Source organism: Tamandua tetradactyla, chromosome 2 (genome assembly GCF_023851605.1).
Source record: "Tamandua tetradactyla isolate mTamTet1 chromosome 2, mTamTet1.pri, whole genome shotgun sequence".
In the NCBI taxonomy this organism is placed as follows: domain Eukaryota; kingdom Metazoa; phylum Chordata; class Mammalia; order Pilosa; family Myrmecophagidae; genus Tamandua; species Tamandua tetradactyla.
In genome coordinates this window covers 186,133,687-186,148,727 of record NC_135328.1, presented here as the reverse complement: position 1 = coordinate 186,148,727, position 15,041 = coordinate 186,133,687, and the positions used below count along the sequence as shown (strand labels likewise).

At 36.7% G+C, this 15,041-nt stretch overlaps 1 protein-coding gene across 12 annotated transcripts in view; it reads left to right on the top strand.

Moving 5' to 3' along the window:
• The window catches only part of MACF1 (microtubule actin crosslinking factor 1), a 379,780-nt gene that overhangs the window by 156,085 nt on the left and 208,654 nt on the right, over positions 1–15,041 (top strand). The gene's annotated exons all lie outside the window — the stretch shown is intronic.

Here is a 15,041-nt window from a genome sequence, read left to right as displayed (position 1 = left end):
TGTAGTTTTCTTTTTTTGTAATATCTTTGCCTGGTTTTGGTATGAGGGTGATGTTGGCTTCATAGAATGAATTAGGTAGTTTTCCCTCCACTTCGATTATGTTGAAGAGTTTGAGGAGAGTAGGTACTAATTCTTTCTGGAATGTTTGATAGAATTCACATGTGAAGCCGTCTGGTCCTGGACTTTTCTTTTTAGGGAGCTTTTGAATAACTAATTCAATCTCTTTACTTGTGATTGGTTTGTTGAGGTCGTCTATTTCTTCTTGAGTCAAAGTTGGTTGTTCATGTCTTTCCAGGAACCTGTCCATTTCTTCTAAATTGTTGTATTTATTAGCGTAAAGTTGTTCATAGTATCCTGTTATTACCTCCTTTATTTCTGTGAGGTCAGTAGTTATGTCTCCTCTTTCATTTCTAATCTTATTTATTTGCATCCTCTCTCTTCTTCTTTTTGTCAATCTTGCTAAGGGCCCATCAATCTTGTTGATTTTCTCATAGAACCAACTTCTGGTCTTATTGATTTTCTCTATTGTTTTCATGTTTTCAATTTCATTTATTTCTGCTCTAATCTTTGTTATTTCTTTCCTTTTGCTTGCTTTGGGATTAGTTTGCTGTTCTTTCTCCAGTTCTTCCAAGTGGACAGTTAATTCCTGCATTTTTGCCTTTTCTTCTTTTCTGATAAAGGCATTTAGGGCAATAAATTTCCCTCTTAGCACTGCCTTTGCTGCGTCCCATAAGTTTTGATATGTTGTATCTTCATTTTCATTTGCCTCTAGGTATTTACTAATTTCTCTTGCAATTTCTTCTTTGACTCTCTGTTCATTTTTAAACAGTTTTATTTTTTTTTACACACAAAAAATCAGTAGTTCCCTGTATAATCACATAGCCATGCCATCACCACCACAGTCTATATGAGGACTTTTCTATTTCTTCTGCAAAGAATCCCATACTTCTTTCCCATATCCCCTGCTTATTGACATTCAGCTTTGTGCAAATTGCCTTTGTTACATTCAGTGGAAGCATACCACAATATTTGTTGACTACAGACCCTAATTTGCATTGATTGTATTCCCTGCCTCATACCCTCCCATTTTCAACACCTTGCAATGTGGACATTCATTTGCTCTCTCTCATGTAAAATATATTTGTACATTTAATCATCATTGTCTGCTATAGGCACCGCTAAGTTATAGCATCCCAATCCTTATCCTCTGTTTTTCTTTCTGTTAAGACATGCCCCAGCCTTCCTCCATCAACCATACTTACAGTTTTGTGCTACCATCAGATAGTATTGTGCTATCCATTTTTGGACCTTTACAATCAGTCCTGCTGAGTATTCCATACTCCTTTAGCATCAAATGCCCAATCTCTACCCTCTTACTATCTCCTAATAACCTGTTCTTTAACTTTCAGAGTTCACTCATTAATATTGGTTATGTTAGTGAGACCATACAATATCTGTCCTTTTGTTTGTGGCTAATTTCACTCAACATAATGTCCTGAAGGTTATCCACATTGTTACATGCTTCATGACTTTATTCTATAAAAATGGTGTAATGTTCTATCATATGTATATACCACAGTTTAGCCACTCCTCAGTTGATGTATATTTGGGCTGTTTCTATATCTTGATAATTGTGAATAATGCTGCTGTAAACATCAGTAGCAAATGTCTGTTTATGTCCTTGCCTGAAGTTCCTCCAAATGTACATGAAGTAATGGAATTGCTGGGTCATTATGGAAATTCTATACTTAGCTTCCTGAGGATCCACCATCGCCTTCCAGAATGGTTGCACCATTTTACATTCCCACTGACAGTGAATAAGTGTACCTCTTTTTCCACATCTTCTCCAGTGTTTGTGGTTTTCTGGGGTTTTTTTTGTTTGTTTTTTTTGGTTGGTTTTGATAATGGCCATCCTAGTAGGTGTGAGATGATATCTCATTGTGGTTTTGATTTGCATTTCCCTAACATTTCCTCTTCTGAAAAATGTCTGGCCATGTCTTTTACTCATTTTTGAATTGGGTTGTCTTTTTGTTATTGAATTGTAGGATCTCTTTATACATTCTGGATATTAAGCCCTTATCTGATATATAGTTTCCAAATATTGTCTTCCATTGCATAGACTGCCTTTTTAGCTTCCTGACAAAGTCCTTGATGTGCAAAAGTGTTTAATTTTGAGGAGATCCCATTTGTCTATTTCTTTTATCAGTGCTTGCACTTTGGGTGTAAGGTCTAGGAAACCCTGTCCTGCCACAAGATCTATAAGATATTTCCCTACATATTCTTCTAAAAGTTTATGGTCTTAGCCCTAACATTTATTTCTTTGACAGATTTTGAGTTTATTTTGTATAAGTTGTGAAGTATGAGTTTCTTTTGTTCTCTTTGATATGGATATCCAGTTCTCCGAACACCATTTATTGAAGAGACTGCTCTGTTCCAGTTGAGTTGGCTTGACCTCCTTATCAAATATCAATTGTCCATAGATGGGAGGGTCTATTTCCAAATACTCAATTCAGTTCCATTGGTCACTATTTTTGTCTTTGTTCCAGTCACATGCTGTTTTTTTTTTTCAAAATCATTTTTCGTTTGTACATTTTGTCACTATCATTGTATATTCTAGGCATTTGTAGATTATGCCATCTCAGTCTTTATCATCTATCTTTCCTTCTGATTTCATTTGTGCCCCCAGCCCTCCTCCCTCTATCATTCTCACATTCAGCTTCATTCAGAGTACTAACATTATTGTATTACAGTTAGGTAATATTGTGCTATCCATTTCTGAATTTTTACAATCAGTCCTGTTGCACATTCTTTATCCCTTCAGCTCCAATTACCCAATATCTACCCTATTTCTATCTCCTGATGGTCTCTGTTCTTGGCTGAAATTCTCCAAGTTCATTCTCTAATGTTAGTTCATATCAGTGAGACCGTACAGTATTTGTCCTTTTGTTTCTGGCTAACCTCACTCAGCATAGTGTCCTCAAGGTCTGTGCATGTTGTTACATACTTTATAACTTTATTCTGTCTTACAGCTGCATAATATTCCATTGTCTTATGTTGTTTAGCCACTTGTCTGTTGATGGACATTTGGTCTGTTTCCATCTCTTGGCAATTATAAATAATGCTGCTATAAACACTGGTGTGCAAATGTCTGTTTGTGTCCTTGCCCTCATATCCTCTGAGTAGATACCTAGCAATGGTATTGCTGGATCATATGGCAATTCTATACTTAGCTTCCTGAGGACCTGCCAAACTGCCTTCCACAATAGTTGTACCATTTGACATTCCCACCAACAGCGGATAAGTGTGCCTCTTTCTCCACATCCTCTCCAGCACTTGTCATTTTCTGTTTTATTGATAATGGCCATTCTGGTGGGTGTGAGATGATATCTCATTGTGGTTTTGATTTGCATTTTCCTATTGTGGTTTTGATTTGCATTTTCCTAATAGCCAGGGAAGTTGAGCATCTTTTCATGTGCCTTTTGGCCACTTGTATTTCCTCTTCTGAGAAGTGTCTGTTCATGTCTTTTGCCAGTGTTGTAATTGGGTTGTTTGTCTTTTTGTTGTTGAGTTGAGCAATCTCTTTATATATTCTGGATACTAGACCCTTATCTGATATATTGTTTCCAAATATTGTCTCACATAGTACCATGCTGTTTTGACCACTGTAGCTTTGTAATATGCTTTAAACTCCCACTTCATTCCTCTTTCTCAAGATATTTTTAGACATTCCTTGCACCCTGCCCTTCCAAATATATTTTGTTATTGGTTTTTCTATCTCTGCAAAGTAAGATCTTGGGATTTTTTTTTTAACTTTTTTTATTAATTAAAAAAATTAACAAAACATTTAGAAATCATTCCATTCTACATATATAATCAGTAATTCTTAATATCATCACATAGTTGCATATTCATCATTTCTTAGTACATTTGCATCGATTTAGAAAAAGAAATAAAAAGACAACAGAAAAAGAAATAAAATGATAATAGAGAAAAAAAAACTATATGTACCATACCCCTTACCCCTCACTTTCATTTACCACTATTTCAAACTGAATTTATTTTAACATTTGTTCCCCCTATTATTTATTTTTATTCCATATGTTCTACTCTTCTGTTGATATGATATAGTAGCTAAAAGGAGCATCAGACATAAGGTTTTCACATTCACAGAGTCTCATTGTGAAAGCTATATCATTGTTCGATCATCATCAAGAAACATGGCTACTGGAACACAGCACTACATTTTCAGGCAATTCCCTCCAGCCTCTCCACTACATCTTGAACAACAAGGTGATGATCTTGGGATTTTAATGGGTATTGCATTGCATCTATAAATCAATTTGAGTAGAAGTGATATCTTAATTATATTTAGTCTTCCAATCTATGAATATAGTATGTCCTTCCATTTCTTTAGGTCTTCTTTGATTTCTTATAGTAATTTCTTGTAGTTTTCTGTATATAGGTCTTTTGTGGCCTTGATTAAATTTATTCCTAAATATTTGATTCTTTGGGTTGCTATTGCAAATTGAATTTTTTTCTTGATTTTCTCCTCAGGTTGCTCATTACTAGTGTATAGAAACACTCCTTATTATGGGTGTTGATCTTATACCCTGCCTCTTTGTTGTACTCATTTATTAGCTCATATAGTAGTTTTGCTGTAGCTTTTTCAGGATTTTTGACATATGGTATCATGTCATCTGCAGACAGTGAAAATTACGTCTTCCTTCCCAGTTTGGATACCATTTATTTATTTTTGTATCTAATTGCTCTAGCTAGTACTTCCAGCACAGTGTTGAATAATAGTGGTGACAGTGGGCATTCTTGTCTTGTTTCTGATATCAGAGGGGAAGCATTCAGTTTTTCCCCATTGAGTATGTTAACTGTGAGTTTTCATATATGCTCTTTATCATGTTGAGGAAATACCCTTCTATTCCTTTCCTTTGAAATGTTTTCACCAAGAAAAGATGTTGAATTTTGTCAGATGCCTTTTCTACATCAATCAAGATAATCATGTGGTTTTTCTCTTTGATTTGTTGCTATGGTGTATTATATGGATTGATTTTCTTGTGTTGAACCAGCCTTGCATACCTGAACTAAATCCCACTTGGTCATGGTGTATAATTCTTTTAATGTGCTTCTGGATTCAATTTGCGAATATTTGTTGAGGATTTTTGTATCTATATTCATTAAAGAGATTTGTCTTTCTCTTTTTTTCTTGTTATGTCTTCGTCTGACTTGAATGCTTGGTGGAATTCACATGTGAAGCCATCTGGTTCTGAATTTTTCCTTTTTGGGGGAGCTTCTCGATGACTGATTCAATCTCTTTATTTGTTGTTGGTTTGTTGACGTCATCTATTTCTTCTCAAGTCAGTGTTGGTTGTTCATACTTTTCGGGGAAATTGTCCATTTCCTCTGTATTGTCTAGTTTATTAGCATCTAGTTGCTCATAGTATCCTTTCATTCTCTCCTTTTTTTTTCTGTGGGGTCAGTAGTTATTTTCCCTCTCCTGTTTCTGATTGTATTTATTTGTATCTTCGGTCTCTCGCTCGCTCTCTCTGTTTTTTGTTTGCTTGTTTGTTTGTTTGTTTTTTGGTCAACCTAAGTAAAGTTCTGTAGATTTTATTGCTTTTCTCAAAGAACAAAACTTCTGGTTTTGTTGATTCTCTCTATTGCATTCATGTTGTCAATTTAATTTCTTTCTGCTGTAATCTTCATTATTTATTTCCTTCTTTTTTGGGGGAGTGGGGCGTTAATTTGCTATTCTTTCTCTGAACAATTAATTCCTCGATTTTTGCTCTTCATTTTTAATATAGGCATTTAGGGCAATAAATTTCCATCTCAGCATTGTCCTTGCTGTATCCCATACATTTTGATATGTTGTGTTTTCATTTTCATTTGCCTTGAGATATTTACTTATTTCTCTTGTGATTTCTTCCTTGACCCACTGCTTGTTTAAGAATGTGTTGTTTAGTCTCCATGTATGTTTGAATTTTCCACCCTTCCACCTGTTACTGATTTCCACCTTCATTCCATTCTCATCCAAAAAAATGTTTTGTATAATTTCAGTCTTTTTAAATTTATTGAGCCTTGCTTTGTGACCCAACATGTGATCTACCCTGGAGAGTGATTCATGAGCACTTGAGAAAAATGTTCATCCTGATCTTGTAGGCTTTAATGTTCTGTAAGTGTTAAGTCTAGTCCGTTTATCATATTATTCAAAATCTCTGTTTCCTTGTTGATCCTCTGTTTAGATGTTTTATCTATTGATGAGAGCAGTGTATTGAAGTCTCCAACTATTATTGTAGATGTGTCTGCTTCTCCCTTCAGTGTTAATCAGTGTGTACCTCATGTATTTTGGGACGCTCTGGCTCAGTGGATAAATATTTGTGATTGTCATGTCTTTTTGATAAATTGTTCCTTTAATTAATACATAGTGTGCTTCTTTGTCTTAATTCTTTTACATTTGAGGTCTAATTTGTTGGATATTAGTAAGACTATCCTGGCTCTTTTCTGGTTGTTAATTGTGTGAAATATCTTTTTCCAGCCTTTCGCTTTCAATTTGTTTTTGTCCTTGGGTCTGCAGAGAATCTCTTGTTATTAGCATATAGATTATAGATTGGTACTGTTTTTTTTTTCAATCCTTTCTGCCAGCCTATGTTTTTTTTGGGGGGGGAGTATAATCCATTAACATTTAATGTTGTTACTGTAAAGACAGTACTTTCTTCTAGCATTTTGTCTTTTGAATTGTATATCTTTTTTTACTCTTTCTGCCCTTACTGATAGTCTTCATTTCTACATTCTTCTCCAGACCTCTCTCTCCAGTCTTTTCCCATCTGCCTTCAGTACTCCCTTTAGTATTTCTTATAGAGCCCATCTCTTTTTTTATTTATTTTTTATTATGATGATTCCATTCTACAAATATAATCAGTGATTCCTAATGTCATCACGTAGTTAGAGCCCATCTCTTAATCACAAATTTTCTCTATGCCTGTTTGTCTGGGAATATTTTAAACTCTCTCATTTTAAAAGAACCATTTTGCTGGGTATAAAATTTTTGGTTGGCAGTTTTTCAGAATCTTAAATATATTGTACCACTGCCTTCTGACCTCCATTGTTTCTGCTGAGAAATCCACACTTAGTCTTATCAAATATCCCTTGTATGTGATGAATCACTTTTCTCTCGCTACTTTCAGAATTTTCTTTGTCTTCGATATTTGAAAATCTGATTAGTAAATGTCTTGGAATATGTCTATTCAGATCTACTCTGTTTGAAATACACTACACTTCTTGGAGCTATGATTTTTTTATGTCTTTCAGAAGAGATGGGAAAATTTTCAGTAACTATTTCCTCCATTACTCCTTCTGTGCTTTTCCCTCCTATTCTTCTGGGACACCTTTAACATGTATATTTGTGTACTTCCTATTGTCATTTAATTCCCTGAGACTGTGGTCCTATTTTTCTACTCTTTTCCCTACCTGTTCTTTTGTGTGTAGGATTTCAGATGTTCTCTCCTTTGGTTCACTAATCCTTTCTTCTGCCTCCTCCAGTGTGCTGTTGTAAGTCTCCATTGTGTTTTTCATCTCTTTTGTTGTATATTTCATTCCCATTAGTTCTGCCATTTGTTTTAACAAGCTTTCGAGTTCATTATGGTGTTTATATGCTTCCTCTCTTTTGCCATGTCACCCCTCAACTCATTGATTTAATTTTGACTTGATTTGGTATGATTGATTGAACATTAATTAGTTGTTTCAACTCCTGTATCTCATTTGAAATGTTAGTTTGTTCCTTTTACCAGGCCATATCTTTGTTTTTCCCAGTATGACTTGTAATTCTTTGTTGGTGTCTTGGCATCTGATTTCCTTGATTAGTTTATTCTGGAGGTCATTTTCATTCTTTTACCTGGGATTTTCATGTTAGCTGACTTTGTTCTCTATTTTTTGGTGTTCAGTTCAGTTTATTCTAGAACTCCAGCATAGCTTCTGTTTAACTGCTCAGAAGTTTTCATCTCTTGTTTTTCTGGAATGGAACATTATTTATTTCTTTTTAGGATAATCTCCCCAGGTATCAATCCCTGTCAGATTTTCCCAGATGAAACAAGCCCAGGTCTCAGGAGGAGGGTGTAATCAGCATTAAATTTCCCTTTGGATGAGACCCAGTAGATTGTTAGAGATTCCTGTGAAGCCTCTAGACTCTGTGCTTTATCCTATCCTTCGCAGCAGGTGGTGTTTGTCAGCCTTTAATTCTAAGCTGACCCTATAGCTGCCAGGACCATGGTTGAGACAGAGACTGAGGTAGAAGGCAGGTTTAGGGCTTAACTCCTGGGGTCTGAATTCTCTGATTGAGGGCCACTACTTTAGCTGAACCTCCCACCCGCCTTTTCCTGGGGAAGATAAGCTCTTTAGGGAATTAATTCCTTCATTTGACTTGTTACTTTGACTCTCAGACCTGTCTTAACTCTGCCTTTGCCTGGGTTAGGGCTAACTGTTGAAAATGACTGAGGCTTTCTCTAATGTAACCTATTAGAGAACTACTTTTAAATAGCTTTTTAAAAAATCCCTTTTCGGAGCTGGTCCCCAGCTTCCAAGGTTCACCTGCCAAGGTCTGGAGTTGGTACCTGGCTCTACATGCCTTGGGGTACAGTCCTTTTCCAGAATTCTGAGTTGGGCCAACTCTAGAAGTTTCTGTTTTTTGTTTTCCTGTCAGCCCCACCTCCTGTCTGCCAGGAGAAACCTCACGATTCCTTCCCAGCTTGCTCTTGGTTTATCTATGCTTGGAGCTTGTATTCAGCAGACCAGATTTGTTAATTAAAACCACAATTGGAGCTTGGCTAGACTGTCCTCCCTTGTTCCCAGAAGAGGACTCTTCTTTTTCCCACAGAGAAGTATTTTTGATGGAGCCTGCCATGCCATTGGGGGAGGGGTGGCAGCTTCCAGCTTTGGGAGCTTTACTTACAGTTCTGTGGTGTGATCTTGGCCCTTCTCTCCATTCTAACTGGTGTATGATGTGTACCTGGTCATGGGTGTCCCCCAAACAGTTGTTCCAGACAGTTTCTGGCTATATAATAGCTGGTCTAGAGGATGAACTAAATTCCATACCTCCCTATGCCACTATCTAGTCCTGCCTCCTTTTGTTTACTTTTGATAGCCTTAGAGGAAAGCTTTTCTAGATCAGGTTTTTTGCAGGTGTCAGAAAATACTACATTGCAATTCTTGAGTCTTTTTTGGGGGGGGGGCGGGGGGGGAGCTATCTGATTAACTATTTAATATTATTGATAATGTGTCATTTTGCCCCTTCAGGCATAGAAGTCCTGTACAGGGAGAGAGTACTGGACTGGGAGTCAGGAGAAAGTATTCTTTACCTAGCTCTGCCACTTCCGAGTTAATTGATATTAGACAAGTTATTTAACTTATCTAGGCAATGGTTTTCTCAACTGTGAAGTGTGTGTGTTAGAATTAGGTGCTCTTCAAAGTCCCTTTGGGTTCACATTGTGATTGATGGCACTTTAAGTGCAATTTATTTCCTTTGCTAAAGCCTTTCAGAAGTTGGAGGAAGTTGTTTATTTTTTCATAGCTTCAAGCTGATCTGTAAAAAACTGGGAGAGCAGAGTTTGTACCCATTGGCTTATTAATGCATTGGCCAAGGCCTAGAGTTTGGGAGATTAGCCTGGGTCAGGGCGGCATGGCTTCTCAAAATTGAGTTCATTGCTAATTTTTAAACAGCTTTATTGAGATTTAATTCACATATCATACAATTCACCCATTAAAGTATAGTTTGCTGGCTTTTATCTTCACAGAGGTGTAGACCATCACTATAATCAATTTTAGAACATTTTCATCAGTTCTGAAAGAAACCTTGCACTGCTTAACCTTCACTCCCCAATCCTCTCATGACCTACCTGTCCCCTGTGCCTCCATCCTAGCCCTAGGTAACCATTAATCTACTTTGTCTATGGATTCGCCTATTCTGGATGTCTCGTATAAATAGAATCATACAATATATGGTCCTTTGTAACTGGCCTCTTTCACTTAGCTTGTTTTCAAGATTCATCCACAGTGTAGCACTTTTCAGTGCTTCATTTGTTTTTATTGCCAAATAATATTCCTCTGTATGGGTATACTGCATTTTATTTACCCATTCATCAGTTCATGGCCATTTGGTTGTTTTTAATTTTGGGTTATTATGAACAATGCTACTATGAACATTAATAGTTTTTGTATGGACATTTGTTTTCAGTTTTCTTGATTGTATACTAGGAGTAGAATTGTTGTATCATATGGCAACTGTTGTTGGCCTTTTGAGGAGCTGTCAGACTGTTTTCTAAAACAGTTGCACCATTTTACATTCCAAGCAACAGTATATTGGAGTTCCAATTTCTTTACATTCTCACCAACACTTGATATATGTCTTTCTGGTTAAAGCCATCCTAGTGGATGTGAAATGATATCTTACTTTGGTTTTGATTTACATTTCCCTGAGAGCTAATGATATTGAGCATCTTCTCATGTTCTTATTGGCCATTCATGCATCTTTTTTGGAGACATTCACTAGTATTGACAGTGATTTTCATAGAGAGTACAAACAACCAAGGCCTTGGATAATTGAGATTTTTCATTCAAATCTTACTTGTTGACAGAGTAGTATGATTATTTATAACTAAGAAACATCCTTATTGATGAATCCTGAGTACTCTTGACTTCACTTGCTGCCTCAAATATTCTAATGCTTTGTCCAACAGACTTTTTCTTAAGAAATTTGAGGAAAAGTTAAGAAGCAACATAGCATGTGGTAAGGACTTTAGGATGAGGCACATCTGGATTTGATCGGCCTGGGCATATACTAACTGTCTGATGTTGGGGATGTTACCTGGGCTCAAAATTCCATTTCTGCATCAAAAAAAGTTTCTCACAAAAGCACCCAGTTAATGTTAGCCAGTTCTTTACTCCACTTTAGGCAGATCTGTGTCCAGTATGTTTCAGAAACAGACTGCTGTTCTGTTGTTGACAATTCTCCAGGAAAAAAAAATTATCACTACACTCCCTTCTACCATTACCTCTGTCTATATCTCTCTGTAGTTTTATTTTCATAATTATTTGGTTATTATAATTCAACAAAGGTTGAGAGACATAAGCTAGTTCTGATCTAGGTTTCTTGGAAGACGTTTGAATTTTGGTATTCACAAGTATAAAAATCACTGTAATGTTTAAAAGGAGATATTGGGCCATGATGTGAAATTAAACTTTACATTTCAGAGTGCCTCCTTTTTCTTTTCAGTACTCTGTGGTATTTAGTACCCTACCATAATATGACCTCACTTGGTCTTTCAAGCCCTGCTATAATTTGAATAAGTATTAGATCCCTCCCTTGATTTTTATGCACTGTATTCAGGTCTTTTCTGTCAAAAATAAATCCCTTGTTTAACTTGGTTGCCCCTTCTCTTCTTAACCCTTACTGTCAAGAATTTTATATTTTCTTACTTTATTATTATTTGTTTTATCTACCATTCATTTATAATCTGACTTCCATTCCACTGCTGTCATGAAAATTATTCTTTCAAACATCAACCTTAGCTATTTGTATAAATTCAAATAGTTTCTTAGTCCATATCCTCTTTTATCTCTGTAGCATTTGGTATTGGTGATCATTCTATGCTTTTTTTTTTAAAAAAAGTCATTTGTTGATTGTTTTTCCATTTTCTTTCTTCTAATTCTGGCTATTCCCTAAGGTGCAGTCCTTAGCACTCTGCTTTTTTTCTTGCTTCTAACTCAGAAAGTTCAATGTTTCCCATGTCTTTAGCTAGCACCTCTATGCATATGACATCTAAACTTAACTTCTCAGCTGACCCAAATTGAATTCTGGTATCAGTAACATTTCCTTTTATAGTTCCTTTGCTTTCATTTTAAATTTAATGTATATAAAGTTGAATTTATCAAATATATTCCCCTGCCAACTTTCCTAATAAGCCTGCTTATTTCTGTTAATGACACTATGGTTATCCCAGGCCCCAAGCTTGAAACACTGAACTCATTTGAGAGGTTTTGAAATCTTGGATCCACTGGTGGGCAGGAACCAGCTTGTACAGGCTTATGAATTTTCAAGAATTCCGTGAGTTGGTTGTTCAGCATAGCCATTATCATTGTCTGTTCTTTTTTTTTTTTTTTAGTAGTTATAAACAATGGTTTATTGCTTTTAAGTTCTAAAGAATTAATGAAGTGGCGTTTCCTTGAAAAGTCCAAATTTTTACAGGCTCTCATCTCAAAAATAGTTTACTCAAAGCTATGGTTTTGCTTGCTCACATTTTGTTGTTCTGTTTTGTTTTTTTCCAGCATGTTCATTAGACCATTAGGGGGTCACAACACAAATGGATCAATGACCAGCTCCACCCCTGACTTCACTAGAAGTAATAATGAAAACACATTTATTGAGTCTCTGTACTATCTGACTTCTTTACATCTCATTATTCTTCCCAATAGCCCTAAGATATAATAACACTATCACCCTCATTTTATTGATGAGGAAAGGAGGTTAACCACAACATGTATCGTTGTACATTTGTATTAACACAACTACTCTGTATTGTGTTTCTCAGATTGTCTGTTCTTTTAAGGTTATTTATGTCTATTATGTTTCTGTGATGAAACTATAATATAATGGAATACTACTGTGCATTTCTTTTCAACATCACATTTAGTGATGTTAGACTTTGAATGAATCAAAGAACTACTGCCACTTACGATATAGCTATGTGACTTTAGCATCTCAGAGCCTTAGCTTCCTCAATTTCTTTGGCGGAATGGTGGTACTAAGTGAACTTCACAGGGCAGTTGTTTAGATTAAATAGGAAAAAAATGAGATTATGGTTCATGTGCTGGTTTGAAACTGTTACGTACCCCAGAAAATCTAGATCCAGTCTTGGGGGCAGCCATTTCTTTTAATCCTGATTCAGTACTGTAGGATGTAAGCTTTGATTAGATTATCTCCATGAAAATGTGACGTGCCAATTGTGGGTGTGACCTTTTGAGTAGATAGAGATGTGACTCGACCCATTGAAGGTGAGTCTTGGTTAGTTTACTAGGGTCTTTTTAAAAAGGGAAATATTTTTGAGAAGCCTCAGATGTAGACGACTGGAAAGTAGTCTCCTCAGAGCTGACAGATACAGATGTTTGGAGATGCTTGGAGCCCCAACAGAGAGAGCAGATGCCTAGACACGGGCAGAGCCCAGCAGATGACACCATGTGCCTTCCCATGAGATGCTGAGCAAGCCAGAACCCAGAGTAGTGTTCCAGACGGGTTAAGTGAAGGCCCACAGAAGCCAATGGTGAAACCCCACAGGAAACAGAGGTTGAAAACAACAGAACCCAGGAGCAAGAGACCAGCAGATACCAGTTACACGCCTTCCCCGCTGACAGAGGTGTTCCAGATGACATCAGCCTTTCTTGAGTGAAGATAATCTCTTGTTGGTTTCTTAATTTGGGCATTTTCATAGCCTTAAAACTGTAAAGTTGTAATTTATTAAATTCCTATTTTAAAATGCCTTTCTATTTCTGGTATATTGCATTCTGACAGCATTAGAAAACTAATACAGTTGATATATAAGTCATAATAGTTAAGTGTTAAGAGTCTAAAGTCAGAAAGACCCAACTATGGCCAGTTTTTATACTTGGTGACATTGGGCAAGTCACTTAACCTCTTTGTGCCTCATTTCCTCATTTGAACAATATGAATAATAATAGTAATCCACTTATAGAAGTGAGGATATATGAGATTATATTGAACACATTTAGCAGTGTTTTGACACTGTTTTGGTTTGCTAATGCTGCCAGAATGCAATATACCAGAAATGGATTGGCTTTTACAAAGGGAATTTATTAGGTTACAAATTTACAGTTTTAAGGCTGTGAAAATGTCCAAACTAAGACACACAGATAAATATACCTTGACTCTGAAGAAAAGGTCAATGTTGTCCAGGGTTTCTCTGTCACATGGAAAGGCATGTGGCAATTTTTGCTGTCTTTTTCTCCTGACTCCTGGTTTCACATGGTTCTGATTCCAGTGGCTTTCTCTCTAAGTATCTGTGGGTCCTCACTTAGCTTCTCTGGGGCAATTCTGGGGTTCATCTCTTAGCTTAGCATCTCCAAATGTCCATCACCTGGTTCCATCTCTCTGCTCTCTGTGTCAGCTCTGAGCCCTTTCTCTCTCCATGAGCTCCTTTAAGGATTCCAGTAAACTAATTAAGACCCACCTTGCCCACAACTCCATGGAAATAATCTAGTCAAAAGGCCATACCACAGTTGGGTGGGTCACATATTCATGGAAACAACTGTATTAGTTAGGGTTCTCTAGAGAAACAGAACCAACAGGGAACACTTGCAAATATAAAATTTATGAAAGTGTCTCACGTGACCGTAGGAACGCAGAGTCCAAAATCCACAGGGCAGGCTGCGAAGCCGATGACTCCAATGGATGGCCTGGACGAACTCCACAGGAGAGGCTCACCAGCCAAAGCAGGAATGCAACCTGTCTCCTCTGAGTCCTCCTTAAAAGGCTTCCCATGATTGGATTTAGCATCACTAATTGCAGAAGACACTCCCCTTTGGCTGATTACAAATGGAATCAGCTGTGGATGTAGCTGACGTGATCATGACCTAATCCTATGAAATGTCCTCATTGCAACAGACAGGCCAGCGCTTGCCCAATCAGATGAACAGGTACCACAACTTGGCCAAGTTGACACCTGTCCGTAACCATGACAACAACTAATCAAAAGATTCTACCCTACTATAGGTTATCCCCCACAAAGTTGGATTAGGATTAAAAGAACATGGCTTTTCTGGGGTACATTGTAGTTTCAAACCAGCATAGCCACTAACCATACATTTTTCCAAAATGAGATTTGTTTTTCTACCATTTGGATTGTAAAATTGGAATTATCTTTTTAGGGAAAAAAGCCTTAAATCTACTATTGGAAATAGTTGCTAAGAGAGGGGTTAAATTGAAGCTGCACCCTAAGAAACACTGGGTACTGAGCATTTTAGTTTCCTTT